The sequence below is a fragment of the Gymnoscopelus microlampas genome (assembly GCF_963454915.1).
Source record: "Gymnoscopelus microlampas genome assembly, chromosome: 8".
Taxonomy (NCBI): Eukaryota; Metazoa; Chordata; class Actinopteri; order Myctophiformes; family Myctophidae; genus Gymnoscopelus; species Gymnoscopelus microlampas.
Genome location: NC_139945.1, coordinates 7,405,549 through 7,424,637, shown reverse-complemented (window position 1 = coordinate 7,424,637; position 19,089 = coordinate 7,405,549). Strand labels below are relative to the sequence as shown.

The window sequence follows — 19,089 nt, the reverse complement described above, 5'->3', positions numbered from 1 at the left end:
ATAGTATATAGTGGACATGTGAGTTGGAACCAGAATACTCTGACAAACCTGACAATTAAAAGTGATTGACGAAGTAATGAACACAAGAAAGAACAAAAAATAATTTTGTTGCCGCCTTTATTGAATACAATGGGTCATATTTTATGACTTTTTGTAGTGTCTTGAATTGGAGAACTTATTCAGCAGCTTCTTTTCCCTGTAAAAATAGGAATATACATTTAGACGTTCAACATTAATCTTTAGTTAAATATTAGTTAAAGATAGTGAACATAATGAGCCTTCATATTGAACAGGTATTACCTTGGAGTCACGACTTTTAGCTCTCATCTTGTTGACCTGGGATTCAGCGATGTCAGCACGCTCTTCAGCCTCCTCCAGCTCATGCTGAACCTTTCTGCACTTGGACAGGTGAGTGTTGGCTGCTTCCTCCTACAATATGATAGAGATGGTTCAAAGCCACAATCTTTGAAAAGAGCATCTTGCAATTATAGTCCAAACAAGACTATTTCAGGAAATTGTAATGTGTGGTTGTGGCTAATGCAGTATCCCATGTGGCATGTTCATGAGTCCATTGGGACTACAGGTTCTCATTGTAACGGTGCGGTCATGGCTGTGTTCTTGTTCTTGTTCGGCACCACGAGCGGAACAAAATCTATTTCTTTCTCACGCAACGTTTTATATAACTGATTCTTATTATGTCTTAATTACACTGAAATTCATCAATATGTATAATTGTCTTACCGCTTCTTCAGCCTGCCTCTTGTAGCCCTTCACCTTCAGCTGCAGTTTGTCTACCAGATCCTGAAGCCTGCCAAGATTCTTCTTGTCCTCTTCAGTCTAAAGTCAGAGTCAATTCATAGCATTAATTGTATGTTCATGCCATCTGTTAATTTAGTCAGAGGCATGATGGTTATTTAAGTGAACATGATATACAGTACCTGGTATGTCAGCTCCTTCACTCTCCTCTCGTATTTGCGGACACCTTTAATAGCATCTGCTCCACCTCTCTGTGCACCTTCAACCTCTGCCTCCAGCTCACGCACCTTCAAAGTTGAATTATACATTATGAGGTTATTTCTTCTTATTTCATTGTCTATGACTATAACCTGTGTTGAAGTAAACTACATCTTACCCTGCCCTCCAGTTTCTGGAGCTGCTTCTTGCCTCCCTTCATAGCCAGGTTCTCAGCCTCATCTAGACGGTGCTGCAGGTCCTTGACTGTGACCTCCAGGTTCTTCTTCATCCTCTCCAGGTGAGAGCTAGTGTCCTGCTCCTTCTTCAGCTCCTCGGCCATCATGGCAGCCTGGAAAGTCATGTTTGTATTGTATTGTATGTTTATATCAAACACGACATGAGGATATCTAATAGATAGGGGTAGGACATCCTAACTTACATCAGTGATGGCTTTCTTGGCCTTCTCCTCTGCATTCCTTGCTTCTTGAACGCTGTCGTCCACTTCACCTTGGACCTGGATCAAGTCAGCCTCAAGCTTCTTCTTGGTGTTCAAAAGGCTTGTGTTCTAAAATAAAGATTCCGTTGAACAATGTAAGTAAGCATGATGTAAACATTGTTTTATTCTGAATATTAAAGTTTTTTTTATTGACTTACGTACCTGAGAGTGCAACAGTCCACCACGCTCACTAGCATCTACCAGTTCTTGCTCAGCCACTTTGCGGCCTCTCTCTGTCTGTTCCAGAGCCACTCTCAGCTCATCAATCTCAGCAACCATGAGGCCATTCCTACGCTCCACCATGGAAGCTTGCTCCTTCAGATCTTCTTGAGCTCTGACGGCATCATCAAGGTGCAGTTGGGCATCCTAAAATAAATCAAATTTGTGGTGAAGAGAAACATCAGAATGTGAGTAATTGTTTCAGAGCAGCTCCACTGTTTGAACATGTGTCTGCCTACTAACTACTATGTTTTGCACCTTAAGTTGTCCCTGGACGTTCCTCAGCTGCTTCTGGGCCTCAGCAGCCTGGCGGTTGGCGTGACTGAGCTGAACCTCCATCTCGTTCAGGTCTCCTTCCATCTTCTTCTTGATCCTCAGGGCATCGTTTCTGCTCCTGACCTCAGAGTCCAGAGTGCTCTGCATGGAGTCAATCACCCTCTGGCTGTTCCTCTTGATCTGCTCCATCTCCTCATCCTTCTCTGCCAGCTTCCTGTCGACCTCACCCTTGATCTGGTTGAGCTCCAGCTGGACACGAAGAATCTTGGACTCCTCGTGCTCCAGAGTACCCTGAAAAGTAACACAGGATCAAAATGTAAGATCAATACTGCTACGCTGTTTGAACATAAAACTTATTGAAAGAAATATTAAATATTGTAACGTAAAATATTTTAGCAAATAGCACAAAGCCCTGAGCTAGGATCAAACCTTGTTCGCCAATCCACCAGTCCAGCACGCAACAGGCAACGCTAAGAGAGCTAGCTCGCTCAGAGGATAGAGTTATTGCTGGGCCACTTTTGTGGGGTTGCTACACTACCCCTCCCCAGCGAGTCCAAGTGCATCCTTGTGCTTAATGTTCCACAAACCTCATACGAGGAGAGGCATCCCACTTCTGACACCAATGTAGCAAATAGCATAACGCCCTGATCTGGGATTCAAACTTGGATCGTCAACTCACCGGTCCGGCACGCAACAGAAAATGCTAAGAGCTTGCTCAGAAACACTTCTGTGGGGTCACTACACCATACACAATTGGATTCTTCTGCAGTTTTACCTCGGCTTCCTCCAGGGCTGTCTGGATCTCTGACTTCTCTGTCTCCACTTGTTTCTTGGACTTCTCCAGCTCATGGATGTTCTTTCCAGTCTCACCAATCTGTTCAGTCAGGTCTGAGATTTCCTCTGCAGTTGATTGAACATAATGAATGAGGAACCTTTCAGTCAGCAAGTATTTTGTATTTGCATTTGAATAAAGTTAGTGTAGCCTATATCCACAATTCATCTTGAACATTTAAATAATTTTAAAAGCAAAGTGATGACCTTTTGACCAGTAACAACAGCATCTTTTGTCTCAAAAGAAAAAATAAAAGCAATTTTTAAAAGAATGATGTAGAGAAAGACTCACGTTGCAGGTTCTTATTCTCACGCTTCATGGTCTCCAGTTGGTCCAGAGACTCCTCGTAGGAGTTCTTCATCTTAAACAACTCAGTGCTGAGAGAACGAGCCTCTTTCTGAGTTCCTTCCAGTTCTGCCTGGCCCTCTTCAAACTTCTGCTTCCATTCTGCCAAGACCTGCACAGCATTTGAAATGAAATGTGTTATTTACCCCACTTTAAGGAGGCAAGACTTATTTTTGTTTTAAACTAATGAATGTCAAAGCACCTTATCAAAGTTCCTCTGTTTCTTGTCAAGGTTGGCAGCCAAACCATTGGCCCTCTCCACATCAATCATGAGGTCTTCCACTTCACCCTGGAGTCTCTGTTTGGTCTTCTCCAGAGAGGCACACTTGGAATTCACAGCCTCGATTTGCTCCTCAGCTTCCTGAAGACGCTGGGCTAGCTTCTTCCTGTTGATCAGTGTTGAAGGAAATCAAATTATTATGGGCAATATTTTGCATAGTGAGTGGTACCTGACAGTGTAAAACATTGGTTTTCAAAGTGAGATCTGGGGCCCCCCAGGGGTCCTTGGGAGGGATCCAGGGGATCCCCAACAAAAAATAGTTAATGTTGCATCAAGGTCACTTTAACCAATTTATGTGTTGGCTTTTCAAAAATAGCAGATCTACAAGCTCACTGCGTGTCATTTCATGCTGCGAGCTTGTATGTCTGCTATTTTCTGCTATTTTATTTTTGAAAAATATCGAAAACAATTGGAAAGTTTTAAATATTTTTCAATTTGTTTTAACATAAATCTTCTCTTTTGGGGTCCCTGGCACAAAACCTTTGCAGAGGGTGTTCCGCGGCCAAATATATATCAATTTGGGGGGTCATTGACACCAAATATTTTTGAAACATTGGTTTAAAACACTTACTTAGCTTCCTCCAGCTCCTCAGTGCGTTGGACAGCATCAGTCTCATACTTGCTCCTCCACTGACACACCTCAGCGTTGGCCTTGGACATTCCACGCTGCAGCTCCGCCTTGGCCTCCTGCTCCTCCTCAAACTGCTCCCTCAGAAGGTCACAGTCATGGCGAGCTGATTGCACAGCATGAGCAAGGGCATTCTTTGCCTGTCAAAAGGAAATGGACAAAATAATGTCAGCAGAATGAAATTACCAAAAATATAAAACTAGGCCTAAAAGAAAAAGGTTAAAGAAGAACTGCTCCTTACCTTAACCTCCTCTTCAACGACTCTCTTCAACTCCTCAATCTGTTGGGTGAAGGCCTGCTTGCCTCTGGTGAGCTGAGAGACCAGAGCTTCTTTCTCTTCCAGTTGACGACCAAACTCACCTAGTTAGAAATTGTAATATTCGTTTCAAACATTTCAAACATCAAAGTCCCGGGATAACTGTTGATCAAAGCATTATCTCTAATTATAGTCAATTTGCTCAAGTACCATCAACAAACCGTGTAAAGTAGACTTTAAGATGAACATTTACCGTTCTCTGTCAACAGTCTTGCTCTTTGAGCTCCAACATCATTGATCTGGCGAACGTTCTCATCACTCTTGGCCTTGATTTCACTAAGTTGGTCCTCAAGGGTGCGGCACATCTTCTCAAGATTTCCCTGTAAATGAACATTGGACATATTCATTCATCATTTTTTTCTGATTGGTTTATTGCTTTGATTTGAACAGTAAAGCCACTCGATGCAGTCTATCATTCAGCCCTCCTGTTTATAACTGGATATGGTTTCATTACTCATCACTGGGTTGGCCATCATTAGCTACAAGGAGAGAACAGCACTGCACTGTTTTTTATCTACAAAGCCTTACTTAACCACTTAAACCACATTTTCTGTTAATGCTGGGAAACCTTTTGCTGAAAATAGCCGATCGACAAACTCACAACGCGACGCGTTCCCACAATACGGATGCTGGGGTTTAAGTGATTGAGAAATTGTCTAATTATCAGCTTAAGGTTAAGACTGCCTTTCACTACTATGCCCCACACAAGTGGAACTGTCTACAATCAGTTTTAGAATTGGAGAATTTCATTTCACTCGATCGCTTCAAACAGTTTGTGAGAAATACTCTGAGATCTGTCTGCACTTAAATTCTTTGAATATCTGAAATGTCTGTTATCTTGTCATTTTTTTTATGTTATGCTATGTTTACTGTAATCAGGGCATCATTGGAAAAGAGAGCTTGCCCTCAATTGACCTTTCTGAATAAATAAAGGTGAAATGAAAATGAAAAAAAGTGTTATCTGAAGGATTATATGATACAAAGGCATTCGATCATACCTTTGCCTTAGCAACAGCCTCCATGTTGCTGGACAGGTCATCGATCTCCATCTTGTATTCACTCTTCTCCTTCTCCAGTTTCTGCTTGACTCTCTGGAGGTTGTCGATCTGTTCACCCAGTTCAGCAACGCTGTCAGCCTGTTTCTTACGGAGAGCAGAGGCGGTGGCTTCATGCTGCAGGGTGGACTCTTCAAGGTCACGACGCAGCTTCTGGAACTCAGCCTCGCGCTTCTTATTCATCTCGATCTGAGCAGCGGTGGCTCCTCCAGCCTCCTCAAGCCTCTCACTGATCTCCTCAAGTTCCCTGGAGAGATCAGCTCTCTGCTTCTCAACCTTGGCACGAGCAGCACGCTCTGCCTCGATCTCCTCCTCCAGTTCTTCAATACGAGCCTTTCAAATTAATGTTGTTAGATTAACATCTGAAAGTAATAATTCACTCTTACTTATTATTAATGATTTTACAGAAAATGAAAATACCTGGAGTTCTTTGATCTTCTTCTGTAGCTGAGCCCCCATAGATTGTTCATCCTCAATCTTACTCAGAAGTTGGCTTACTTCAAAGTCCTTCCTGTGGAATACAGCACATCATATTTTAGTGTCATTCTGCAGGTGCTTTCTCTCCTTGACATTTCATATTGTTATTATTATTAATATGAATTGTTATTGTTAATTTTAATTATTCATATTGTTTGTCCACATTACTTCTTTATCTTCTCGTCAGACTGTTGCTTGTCATTCTCCAGGTCCATGATGGATTCCTGGGCCAGTTTCAGATCACCCTCCAGCTTTCTCTTGGTTCTCTCCAGGTCCATGCGGAGCTTCTTCTCTTGCTCCAGAGAACCCTCCAGCTGTACAATGATAAATGATTTGTTCATCATCATTCAGTGAAACAATAAAAATAATGTGTTCCAAACATCAGATTCACTTTGGTAAAACTCACATCGTCAACTTGCTGCTCCAGCTTGGTCTTGGCCTTGGTCAGAGTGTTGACTTTGTCTTCCTCTGCCTGCAGGTCATCCAGGGTCTGCTGATGTGCCTCTTGGAGGGCCTTCTTCTCCTTAGTCAGCTTAGCAAGTCCCTCATCCTGAGAGGCCATCTCCTCGGTCAGATTCTTTACCTGGTTAAGCAGAACAGAATTTGTTGTCATGGAATAGATCATTATTGCACTTGGTCTCTGTCGGGTGGAAACCTCACAGTCAGATCGACAAGCTTGTAGATCTGCTACTTTTTTGAGTGTGTGTGTGACGCTGTAGTATGATCAAGTAGGGCGCTAATTTACGAAAAAACACAAAACGTTTAAATATGGAGATAGGAGTTTTCTGCCCAACAGCAACGACTACTAACTCGATAAAACCCCAGAGAGTGTATAATCTATACCTTGTTTTCAGTGGCGTGTTTCTCCTTCTCCACTTTGGCCAAGGTGAGCTCCAGGTCATCAATGTCCTTCTTGAGCTCAGAGCATTCATCCTCCAGCTTCCTCTTCTTGGCGGTCAGTTCAGCATTGATCTCCTCCTCGTCCTCCAGTCTCTCAGTCGTCTCTTTGAGCTTTGCCTCCAACTGGATCTTACTTTTAATAAGACCCTCACATCTCTCCTCAGCATCATTCAATGCTTCATCTCCCTTGGGGTCAAGGGAAAAAAAGGGAGGAAAGATATCAGCATTTGTTCTGGTCAAGATATACTTTTGCAGTTGCCTGTTGGGGGGTACAGACTCTTAGGGAGCATGAAAAAGCACAGCTTTGTGATCTGAGGGAGGGAATTGTACCATGTCCAGTGTAGCCTACTTACTGATGCTGATGACAGCAGGAGGTTATTTTTCTCCTGTATCAGAGCCACCATCTTCTCCTCTAGATCCTTCTTCTTGGCCAGGGCAGCAGCCAGGTCAGTTGTCATCTTTTCATAGTTCTCCTTCATGTTGGCCAGTTCCTTCTCAGTCTCAGCGCTCTGCAGGAGAGGCTTGATCTTGAAGTACAGCGTCATCCATGGCCAGTGTTTCACATTGCAGAATGAGCGCACGTTGAACTGGATGGTGAAAATGGCGTCTGATGGTGAAAATGGCGTCTCTGTGGGAACACAGTTGCAGTGTATCATGACTCATGATGATTTGATTTGATTTGATTTTGGTCACAATGTAAAGGTATCAAAGTACCTTCTTGCCATCATCTTAACAAACTCCTTCCTCATGATGTAAGCTCGTGCGAGAGCCTGAGTCATGGTGACCAGAGCAAACAGCTTTTCATCTCGCATCTCCTCCAGCGTACCCAGCAGACCAGCTTTGAAGAACACCTGAACACAATGTTACAAACACTGTAACTAAACATCTGTAAAATGTACTTTTAGTCCTTTCTCGATAATGTTAAACCAGGTTCACAATGTGTTTACCTTGGTGTGTCCAAACTTGTACTCATCAACGGGAACGTCAATGGACCCAAGCAGCTTCTCAGAGGCTTTCTTGTTGTCCATGAACGCGCCCTCAGGACATGCGCTGGCATTCAGTACTTTGTACCTGTTTAGCAGAAGTTCATGGTCATTTTGCGTGCCTCCCGTTAATACTGTAGGTATGGAACTAAAAGCTACTGGAAAAAGGAATGAATACCTCTGCTTGAAGTCAGCATATGGGATTCTGCTGGGGAAGCCCTTTCTACAGATTCTGATGCCCTCCAGCACACCGTTACACCTCAGCTGGTGGATAACCAGGAAGTTCTCCATCAGGCCTGTAAAGATGTTGCTCCATTATTAGTATATGGACAGAATAGTTACACACTGGCCAAAGTTGCATAAAATGACCACCTCACAATCATTGTTTCCTTTTTTATTTTCTGTGTTTACCTGGAGTCTTGGACTCGTTGGGAATGAGGCAGCGCACAAAGTGAGGATGAGTGCTCCTCAAGTTGGTCATCAGCACCCCCAAGTTTGCCTATTGAGACATAAGACACAAGTAGGCTTATTATTAGTAAAAAGTGATACAATGTTGCACTTTTTCCTCCACTGCAATTATTTGAACACTTTAGGTTTAGATTGTTCTAAAACATACATTAACCACTTAAGCCTTATTTTAAACTTCAGCCATTCAAAATGATCTGATCTACAAGCTCACAACTTGATACAGAAATGTGTTTAATTCCAACAATAAAAGACGTGCCTATTTCTTACATGGATATACTTTTGATAATAATAATGCCTAATTCTTACAGGAATATAATGTTGATAATAATGACTACATATTCTTACCCTGAAAGCACTAGACACAGTCTGCATGGAACCACCCTTCTTCTTGCCTCCCTTTGCTCCAGCCACTGAGGAGAAAAGGTAAAAAACTAAAGGGTCAAACAAAAAGGTCAAAAACAAGCAGAGCTGAGACAAGTATTCATGGGGAGTAAAACACTGGTGCCAACAGAGATTAATAAACATACCTTCAGGCTCAGGTGGGGGATAGAACACAGCCAGCAGTTTAACTGAAGACTTTTGGAACAGCTGAATGACAGAGTCGTTAAGGGGGTCCTTATTCTTCTCTAGCCATCCTGTGATGCTGTAGTAGATAAATAGATAGATAGATAGATCGATAGATAGATAGATAGATAGATTTTTTATCATAGTGTCCTGCACCACAGGCTTACAGTATAAGACACTCACAAAATGAACATACACCAAGATACACCACAAACAGAATTCATAATTCTTATCCTGTATTTTTTTCAAATAAAGCATTTCTTACATCATTGTACAGTGGACAGTGAAAAACAAAATGAAACTCATCCTCCACAACTCCCAGGTCACAAAGAACACACAATCCCTGCTCCTCAGGAATGCCAGTATATCTACCCACCTCAACTGCCAGAGGTAATGCACCAGATCGTAGCTGGGCACAGAGGAACCTCTGTCCTCTATTTAAATTAAATGCAACATAAGGATCAGTGATATTATAGTCCTCTTTGAATTGAACATAATGTCCTGAATGTGTCGGTGGCCAACTTAGTGGTATACTTGTGCTCCCAGAGAAAACACCTCAAAGCTCTACTTTGAATATTTTTACATTCGGTGGCCTCCTCAAAACCCCATGGAGTCATAAAGCTTGGCAAATGTAGCAAAACCTAAGTCAGGGCACAATTTCATTTTACTTAGTATGGCACCTAATGCTCTACCTGTAGTCCACCGTTCCAGCGTAGTGAACCAGGGAGAAGTGGGCCTCACCCTTGCCTTTGGCAGGCTTGGGCTTCTCAAAGGCCTTATTCTTTCCAAGATGTGTGCCATGCAACTTGTCGTTGAAAGTTTTGTCTGAAGCTTTTGGGAACATGCACTCCTCTTCAAGGATGGAGAAGATGCCCAAGGGCTTTGTAAAGGAGACAAAAGAGACAATATAATAATATAATATAATAATATACCTTCTCAATGAGCTCAATGCAGACAGCCAAGTCCATGATAATATATAATAATACATTAATATAATGTAATAATAATAATTGTATACCTTCTCAATGAGCTCAATGCAGACAGCCAGGTCCATGCCGAAGTCAATGAGATCCCAGGGGATGCCTTCTTTTTTGTACTCTTCTTGTTCCAGAACAAACATGGTGTGGTTGAAAAACTGTTGCAGTTTCTCATTGGTGAAGTTGATGCAAAGCTGCTCCAGGGTGTTGAACTGTGGGTGGACATATCATTAGCCTGCAGTCTCTTAAAGTCTTTGTGACAAAGATAATGATTATCCCACTTAAAACAAGTCCATGCCACTTACATCAAAGATTTCAAAACCAGCGATGTCCAGCACACCAATGTAGAAGTTTCTCTGCTGCTTGGTGTCCAGCATCTCGTTGATCCTAACGACCATCCACAAGAACTCCTTCTCATAGATGGACTTTGCCAAGGCACCGACTGAGTTCATTACCTAAGGATATGGGAACGTTAGTAGGGGTGTGAATTACACAATTTACAATTCAGAATTTCGGGCATTCGGGCACTTAATCCAGAGCGATTTACAGTAAGAAGATAGAATAGTAATCTAGGATCATAGGTAAACCAGGAACCTATCATCACTCAGTCTAAAGTATCATCTAAAACAAAACATTTATAATCTGTACATTGAAACATTAATTCCACAGTTTGGAAGCCAGAAGGGAGAAGAGTCTGTCCCGGGTGTTTTAGGGAAGGTTCTGACATCTTCCCTGTGTTAGCTGAGTGAGCGGGAGGGGTTGTATGGTTGCATACACAAGTAGTGTTTTTTTTGTTGTTTTTTACAGTACTGTTGAAATAATACGTCTGCACATGGAACTGCACATGTTTCTGCAGAGTGGTATATTTTGTATGCTCTTCATATATGAAATAATTAAATAGAAATTTATTTGAATAATGTTGGAGGATCATTTTATCTACAGAAGGTGATTTTAGACAGTCTGGACACAACTCAAAAATATATTAGAGTTCTTATGGTATGCTGTGTTAAGAATATGGTGTGTATGAAATCAGAACATTGAAATAATGCAACTTACTCACCTGTGGCACAGTTTGTCCCTTAGTGACATACTCGTTTCCGACTTTCACTCTGGGGTAGCAATACGCCTTAAGCATCTCTGCTGAGTTTATACCCAACAGGTAGCCAATCTTGTCAGCCTCTGAAATGTCATATAATTTGCAATTTATAATTTAAGCATTTAGCATTTAATCCAGAGAACGACTTACAGTAAGCAAGGTACACACAAGGTTATATTTCAAATGCATAGAGATAGTAATCTAGGATCGTGACAACATAGGTAAACCTGATAATAATCAGTCTAAACAGTATAATAAAAAAAGGAATCTCATTTTAAAAACAAATGTTGTCCCAAGATTTTTGTAACCCATTTTTCACCCTGTGCCAAACTGCCAATTGCCTGAACTGTAATCCTGGGCACTACTCTCCCTCTGCCAGCCTGGGGAGAGCCCCGAACTGAGCTCATGCTTCCTGCAATGCATGAGGAGTGAGCAGGTCGCATCCTATCACCGGACAGGGGGGAGTTTCCTCAGTAGGACGTAGCGCGTGGCAGGAATACGTTATTCCAACCTGATACTTTCCCCTCCATTAGGCCCCGGCTACATAGGGGGAGGCAGTATAGAGACCAGGACTACTGCATGTTTTTTGTGAGGGTACCTGCCCTAGGGGACACAGGGAGAACATGCTAACTCCACACAGAAAGGCCCTTTTGCCAACCCCACCTAGAGTATGGGCACTGATGTCGTGGAGGAGGGGACACGCCCCCAGTGCCCACGGCGTCCCCGACGGGAATCGAACCAAGGACCTGTGGGGCGACAGTACTACCGACTGCGCCACCGTGCCAACGTAAACATTATAATATAAAAATATATAAGAATGTAAATCTATTGACATTTTATTTAGCTTAGTTCAAAATAAGTAAATATAATACTTGTGAAAGTATGATTTATTTTCATTCCTTTGTTGAAGATGCAGCTCACCCTCCATGATAATGAGTAATTAATTAATAATAATAATTATAATAAAGATCAGCTCACCCTCCGTGCCGTCAGGTTCTGCCTGTTCTTCACGCTGCTTCTGTTTGAACTTCATGACTCCATGATGCATCACTGCACCGGTGAGCTTGTAGATTAACTGTTTTTCCTCACCGTTGAAGCCCAGGACGTCAATAGCATCCTGATGTATTCAAAAGATTGAGATTAAACATTAGATTAACAAACATAATCTATAACTGTGAAAAACAAACATGGTATCTGCACATTTCTAAAGTGACAATTTAAGGACCTATGAAATAAATAAATACATTAAAGTAAAACAAATGACACCATTACTGTGTCAAAACTAATCAACAAACTATACTATACAAATTGTCAAACATTGGCCAAATTGGGGGGCAGTTCAAATAGGATTATTGTTTGGGGGGGGGGGGGGGGGGGGTCACAGCCTGAAAACTTTGAGAACCACTGCTTTATAAAATACATTTTGCAGAGCAACTGACTGCAGTGCACAGTGAGTATTAGAAAGATTAAAATATGTTCACTAACATCAGTAGCGTCCAGCTCCTCCTTGTCATTAATGCTGGCCACAGTGATCACACCCATGCTGATCAATGGGAAGTCGTAGGGGTTGGCGGTGATCAGACACATTTCTTAAAAGGGATTAAAAAAGGGTGAACATGTGTTTTTATTCATTCATTTATGTACCTTTACTCACTGCATCAACAGTAATTCCACTTACCAATAATCTCAGGTTTGTGGTTGGTCATCATCTGGAAAAAGATGTGGTAACCTCTCTCTGCAGAAAGCTGGTAGGTCACTCTAGACTTCTCCAGCAGATCTATATGGGTTGTACATGTCGGTAAAGTAATCCTCAAATGAACGCATACTGTATATAATATATAATCTGTGAACTTCATACTTACATGTCTCAATATCAGCACTGGCCAGTTTACCCGTTGTGCCGAAATGGATTCTGATGAATTTACCCTGTTTGATATAGCAACATTTGTTTCATCCCTCTACATTGTGGAATCATTGCAGGTTTTCTCATAAAATGTCATTATTTATACTTACAAAGCGAGAGGAGTTGTCATTCCTAATAGTCTTGGCATTACCATAGGACTCCAGCAAGGGATTGGCTGCAATAATCTGATCCTCCAGTGACCCCTAGAATGTTTTAGACATCACACAATTTAAAATTTGGTCAGAATTATTTTAAATTGAATTGCTATATTGCATATAAATGCTTCATGTTCAAAAAACTTTTTTTGTTAATGTTAAAAACCTGTACATATACCTTGATTTTACCGCTATCGGCCGCACATTTTTCTCCACCAGAACTAGCTGTTGCAAAGTACTGGATGACACGCTTGGTGTTCACAGTCTTTCCAGCACCGGATTCTCCACTGGTTATAAATGCATACATTCAGAGAAATGCAGTTAGTGAATTTGTATACCATATTGCTTTTTTAATGCCCATTAGATGGGAAACTTACGTGATCAGGACAGACTGGTTCTCTTTATCTGTAAAATGTAAAGCAAACTTTTAGTCATGGATACAGCACAAAACCACTTTACACCATTAGAATTATATATATTTTTTTACATTGTTCTCCTGACTAGTACGTACCCATCAGCATGAACTGATAAGCGTTGTCAGAGACAGAGAAGATGTGGGGTGGAGCCTCAATACGCTTCTTGCCTCTGTAGGCATTTACAACCTCCTGGTCGTACACTGGGAGCCACTTGTAGGGGTTCACAGTTGCACAAAACAAGCCAGAGTAGGTCTGAAGGGGAGAAGAGAGAGAACATTAACATCACACAACATAGCACTGAGCATGCCACATATCTGGGACAACGAATCACTAGAGCTGGGATTAGTCACAACTTGCAAGTGGCATCAACTAATGAGCAAGTTAACTTCAGAACCATGAGTTTGTTTGAATTTGTTATTCTATGGCTTCCACTTGATGATATAACTTGTGCTATGTATTTTTCTTTCTTTGCTATCGACAGGTGCAATACTGTAGCATGTAGAAAACCTTACATAGATCATCCATGCTGCATAACGCTCTTTGAGGTTATACAGGACAGTGGCTTCAGTGAGGTGGGTCATCATGGCCATGTCCTCAATTTTGTCATACTTGGGAGGGTTCATAGGGGTGACATCAGCCTCCTTTGCAGTTCTTTCCTAAAAATAAAACACAACTTTAGAATGTCTTGCGATTACAGTCACTATCGATTACTGTCACTATTTCATTTTAGATCCAGTAGTACCTCCTTCGTGTCGAGTATTTCCACGGTGACTTTGCCACCGTCCTTCTTTAGGATTTTACACTTGACATACAGCTCCTTAACATCGGCCACATATGCTGCAGATTTGGCATCAAATGGCGCACTTTGAGCCTCCATTCTCTCCTTCTCTGGCTTACGGAGGTAAATGGCGGCCTTGCCATACTGCTCCATCTCTGCGTCCGTACTCATGGTGGCGGCTTTCTGTAGACAGACAAATAGATGGTGTTGATGCCTTTGCTGACTTGAGATCTGAGCTGATAATTGTAGGACTATTCTTATGGTTATGGCTTAGTGAAGGTTTAATAGAAAAATTATGAACACTCACTTTTCCCCTCTACCAGCAGCAGTGAAACCTTGTGTGCAACCCTTAAGTGTGGAAAAAAACTCATTAACATGAGTTGAATGATTCAATACAATTTATAATCATGAATTAAATTAGTATGAATCCTAACGTTCATTCAATCTTGCCACACACCACTTCATAAGTTCTCATTTGTTCCACATCTGAAAAGAGTTATCCATTACAATATTATTACATGCAATGAAATGAAATGATGCTTGCACATTCAGTTCTTTTCGTTTGTGTGTATTTGGTTATTCCTATATTCACCAAGTTATTTTTTTGTCATTACAGTTTCTCGTTTCTTTTTTATTAATTACTGAAGCAGTGCTAAACTTTTTTTTTCCTCCTTTCGAATAGACTTTAATTCCATTATGAATTATGGTTACATTCATAGGTGGGTACTGGGTAGACAAGCCAAACTGTACTCAAGTAAAAAATAAATTGGTACTTTAAAATAATAATAATAACACTAGTATGTGATGTAAAAAATACATGCAATGCAAATTATTATTTAAATAATCATAACATATTTGAAATGTCTAAATAGAAATGAATGAACAAAGGCAAATTCCAATCTGGCCTAAACCATATCATTGTAAAAAGAATACACAATCAATCATTTCAATCTGTACAATAAAACATCAATTATGCTGTCCACTCATTCTTCTGTGTGTGTAGCTATATGTGGCACTATGTACGCAGTAATGTTAACAATGAATAGCTAACATGTCTAATAGATTTGTATGACTATGAATAGCTAACATCTCTAAAACATTTATATTACTATGAAGGACAGATGAAGTCTCACTCACCACCAGATGAAACTCCTTTGCAATGGCTCTGTGTCAACCATCTCAGCATGCTTATATTAGTTGATAATTGCTTGCTATGCAGAAAGTAAAAGTAGTAATTGCCTTTAATGGTCCTTCCAAGGCCGTTCCAATAGCATCCTTATAGCCAAAGTATTCCCATGATACTTGATCGTGATCTTGGCTATGTGGTTTATGTCCACGCCATACCATGAGCATACCATCGCCACTGCAATGGCTATGGTGTAAAAATAGCATGATAAGCAGGGTGATGGGGTGCTGGGTTTGTTATTGTCATCACAGCATGTCTTGCCAGATACATTATTTTAATATTCAGTGAGGAAAGTAAATGAGTAAATGGACTCAAATACTGTACTTGAGTATCATTTTTAGGAAATTGTCATTTTACTTGAGTATTTCCCAGTGGAAGAAGTTTTCACATCTTTTACTTAGGTGAAAGTATCAATACCACAATGTAGAAATACTAGTTACAAGTAAAAGTCAGGTAATACAAATTTACTGGAGTAAAAGTACAAAAGTATTGGCTTCAAAACACACCTTAAGTACCAAAAGTAAAATTACTCATTACACAGAATGTCCCATTTCACAAGTTTCCAAAATGTTAAAAAATCTTTTGAAAATAGCAGATCTACAAGCTCGCAACGGTCACTTTGCAACACGTTGTTAGCTTGTACATCGCCATTTTCAAATAGCCGAAATATATATAGGGATGAATTGATTAATGTATGTTTTGTAAAGAATAATCCAAATCTGCAAAGTAACAAACTAAATCTGTCAAATAAGTGTAGAAAAGTACAATATTTGCCTCTGAGATGTAGTGGAGTAGAAGTATGAAGTACTGAAAATTGGAAATACAGTTATTTTTTCTGGGTTGTCGAGGAGATTTGAAATAAGTCATGTCATTCATTTAAGATAACTCATAGTTTTAAATGATGAGGAGGATTCTGAGATGTGAACATTTAATATGACCTCAAAATGTACTATAAGCCTACTATGTATTCTGTTCTATTGTCCTCTCTACCCAACAGCCAGCAGCTGTGGAGGGTCCAGCAGCTGTGGAGTGCTTTGTGAGATTTGCATTGGATCTGTAACACTTAAGAGTTTCCTGTTATTAGTAGTTTCCTGTGCCAAGTGTTAGTGCCATGTGTTGTCAAATACAGGAGGATGTTACAATGAGTTAAATATAGTGTTTATGGCCAAGTAAGAGGCCATCTATCTTAGCTGCAGTTTTGTGAGCCAACACCTTGCCCGGATGTTGTGTGTGTGTGTGTGTGTTGGTATTTAATTTGAGGTCAGTCTGGACATGCACTGAGTCAGGCATGGTTTCCATTCATGTGTACATGTAAGTCTTGGCTCCTTACTTGAGTAATATCTCTTACACTGAATTCTTGTCTTGCCTCATTGTGTATGTTTTGAGTACCCTCTACAGATTCTGAATTGACAGTGTTTTGATGTTTCTGTAGTCAGGTCACAGTCCAGATGTCTATGAGTTGTTCCAGTTTAATGTGCAACATTGTTTGTGAGAAAAACAAACATGGTATCTGCACATTTCTAAAGTGACTATTTAAGGTCTATAACAAAAAAGACCATTACTGCATCAAAAGTAATAAACAAACTATACCAGGGGTCTTCAACAGGGGGTCCGGGACCCCTAGGGGGTCCTCAGAGTTACTACAGGGGGTCCGCCAAATCTTTGTGTGATAGGATTTTTTATTTTACCTTAACCACTTGAACTCTAGCATCCATTTTCTGAGAACTTCAGCCAAAAATAGCAGATCTGCAAGCTCACAACGCCTCGCGCTGCGAGCTTGCACAATTTTATACGATATAGAGGGGGTTCCTGCTTCATCTCTCTCTCAGCTAGGGGGTCCTTGGCCTGAAAACGTTTAAGACCCCTGCACTATACTATAAAAAAGTCAAATATTACCTAATAAAGAGGCAAACATAGTGTACATCGTCTATTTTCACAATGTGGAACCGGAACACGGATGCATTGGATGCGGTGACCAGTCTTTTGAGCAGGAGCACGCACATGTGTCTATTAAAAACAACCCTTAAGTTCACACCTCAACAACCACCTCAATAACCAGTCTTTTGAGCAGGAGCACACACATGCGTCTATTTAAAACAACCCTTAAGTTCACACCTCAACAAAGTTTACAAAGGCTGCCGACAGCCAGGTGGCACACCAACATAGGAATGAGCCTAGATCAGCGCTGCTCAACCTGCGGCCCGCGGGCCACATGCGGCCCTAACGCAGCGTCTCTGCGGCCCCTCATGGTCAAACCAAAAAAAATAATAATAATTTTTAAGCACAGGATAAAAATATACATTTCCCTTCAAATATATGGGTTGCTTCATTTTTTTTCAAAAACAAGCAGACAGACATATACAGGTGCATCAATTGTTACAGGTATAATGCATAGTTTTCTATGCATTTCGTTTTTTGGGGGGGGTTTGACCCCCAATTTTTTTCGGCCGCGCACCCAGGATAGATGTCCATTATTTCAATCTCTGGGAGTTGGCAACCCTAACTTTGCCAGACCTTAGCTTTTGCTGAACTGATGCCACTGGACATACACACAAAATAAACAGGTACAGTGAAAAGAATATGATGTCAAAATGTACATTTTCTTATAACAATAACAATGTGTAGTGTGTTACAAAATCGAAAAATCCAAAATAGGACAGGTAATTTTTAGCTTGCAGCCCTTGGACTTTTGGTATTTTGCTGAGTGGCCCCTAGCATCTTAAGTTGAGTAGCCCTGGCCTAGATGCATATCAATTGTCTGTTGTGTAACCTGTAGTGTAGGTGTTAAGCGACGTGCGCGTGACGTCTTTAAAATAGCGTCCCACCAGAGATAGATTCACCAATACAACACTGGTGCTGAGCAGCGGTGTAAAGTACATTTATTTACTCAATTACTGTACTTAATTTTGAGGTATTTTTTACTTTACTGGAGTATTTCCAATTTGTGAGCTTGTAGATCTGCTATTTTCCAAGGATTTTAATACATTTTATACATTTGTGAAATGAATGGGACCTGCATAATAAATACGTTCACTTTTAAGATATTTTTATGCCAATACTTTTGTACTTTTACTCGAGTAAATTTAGAATACCGAACTTGTTCTTGTAACAGACTATTTCTACAATAGGGTATTGATATTTTTATTTAAGTAAAACAAGTACTTCTTTCATTACTGAGAACTATTATATTAGATTGATTACATCTAGATTACAATCACTGAGCAACTCTACATAAAACATTATGAAGTATCATGCAGTGGTGTAAAGTAACTAAGCTTTAATGCATCTAAAGCTTTAAGCTGTAAATGTACAAACCAAGTAGCTTACATTTACTCAAGTACTGTACTTAAGTACAATTATGAGGTATTTTTTTACTGGGGTATTCCCCATTTTCAATACTTTCACTTCTACTCTACTACGTCTCAGAGACAAATATTGTGCTTTTATTCCACAACAATAATTTGACAACTTTAGTTACTTTGCCGATCTGGAATAGTATTTTTTTTTTTAAACACAAATCTAGAGGCTTTAATGAATAGACTATAGGCATAACCTCTGACTGTACTACCTGTACTGGTAATAATTGTGTTAATAAAGTATTCAATCAATCAAAAAGGGCTGAGCACAGAACTATCTGGGTCCCTGAAAAGGTCCAGTGAATGAGCCTTGCCCAAATCTGCTTTACTCATATAGAGGTTCATAGGTTTGAAGTGCACCCCCCCAATCCAGTTATTACACTGGCCCGGGGTGTCGAGGATTTCTGAGAATTAAACATTTAATATGAA

The 19,089-nt window shown here is 40.5% G+C and overlaps 1 pseudogene across 1 annotated transcript; it reads right to left on the bottom strand.

Annotated features, from left to right (window-relative positions):
- Positions 1-117: 117 nt before the first annotated feature.
- LOC311049911 (myosin heavy chain, fast skeletal muscle-like) lies at positions 118-14,461 on the bottom strand (annotated as a pseudogene). The gene is made up of 41 exons (XR_014602887.1): positions 14,426-14,461; positions 14,083-14,301; positions 13,853-13,996; positions 13,436-13,592; positions 13,302-13,329; positions 13,103-13,211; positions 12,880-12,972; positions 12,729-12,792; positions 12,545-12,643; positions 12,352-12,455; positions 11,845-11,983; positions 10,831-10,949; positions 10,076-10,225; positions 9,812-9,982; positions 9,486-9,673; positions 8,757-8,872; positions 8,575-8,639; positions 8,173-8,260; positions 7,940-8,057; positions 7,726-7,849; positions 7,493-7,629; positions 7,132-7,385; positions 6,722-6,964; positions 6,285-6,461; positions 6,047-6,192; positions 5,822-5,912; positions 5,345-5,734; positions 4,540-4,666; positions 4,272-4,390; positions 3,974-4,170; positions 3,325-3,508; positions 3,069-3,234; positions 2,721-2,845; positions 1,928-2,236; positions 1,613-1,816; positions 1,394-1,519; positions 1,133-1,303; positions 939-1,043; positions 742-837; positions 301-429; positions 118-196 (listed from the first exon to the last, which is right to left on the bottom strand). The product of XR_014602887.1 is annotated as a myosin heavy chain, fast skeletal muscle-like (transcript).
- Positions 14,462-19,089: the final 4,628 nt, after the last annotated feature.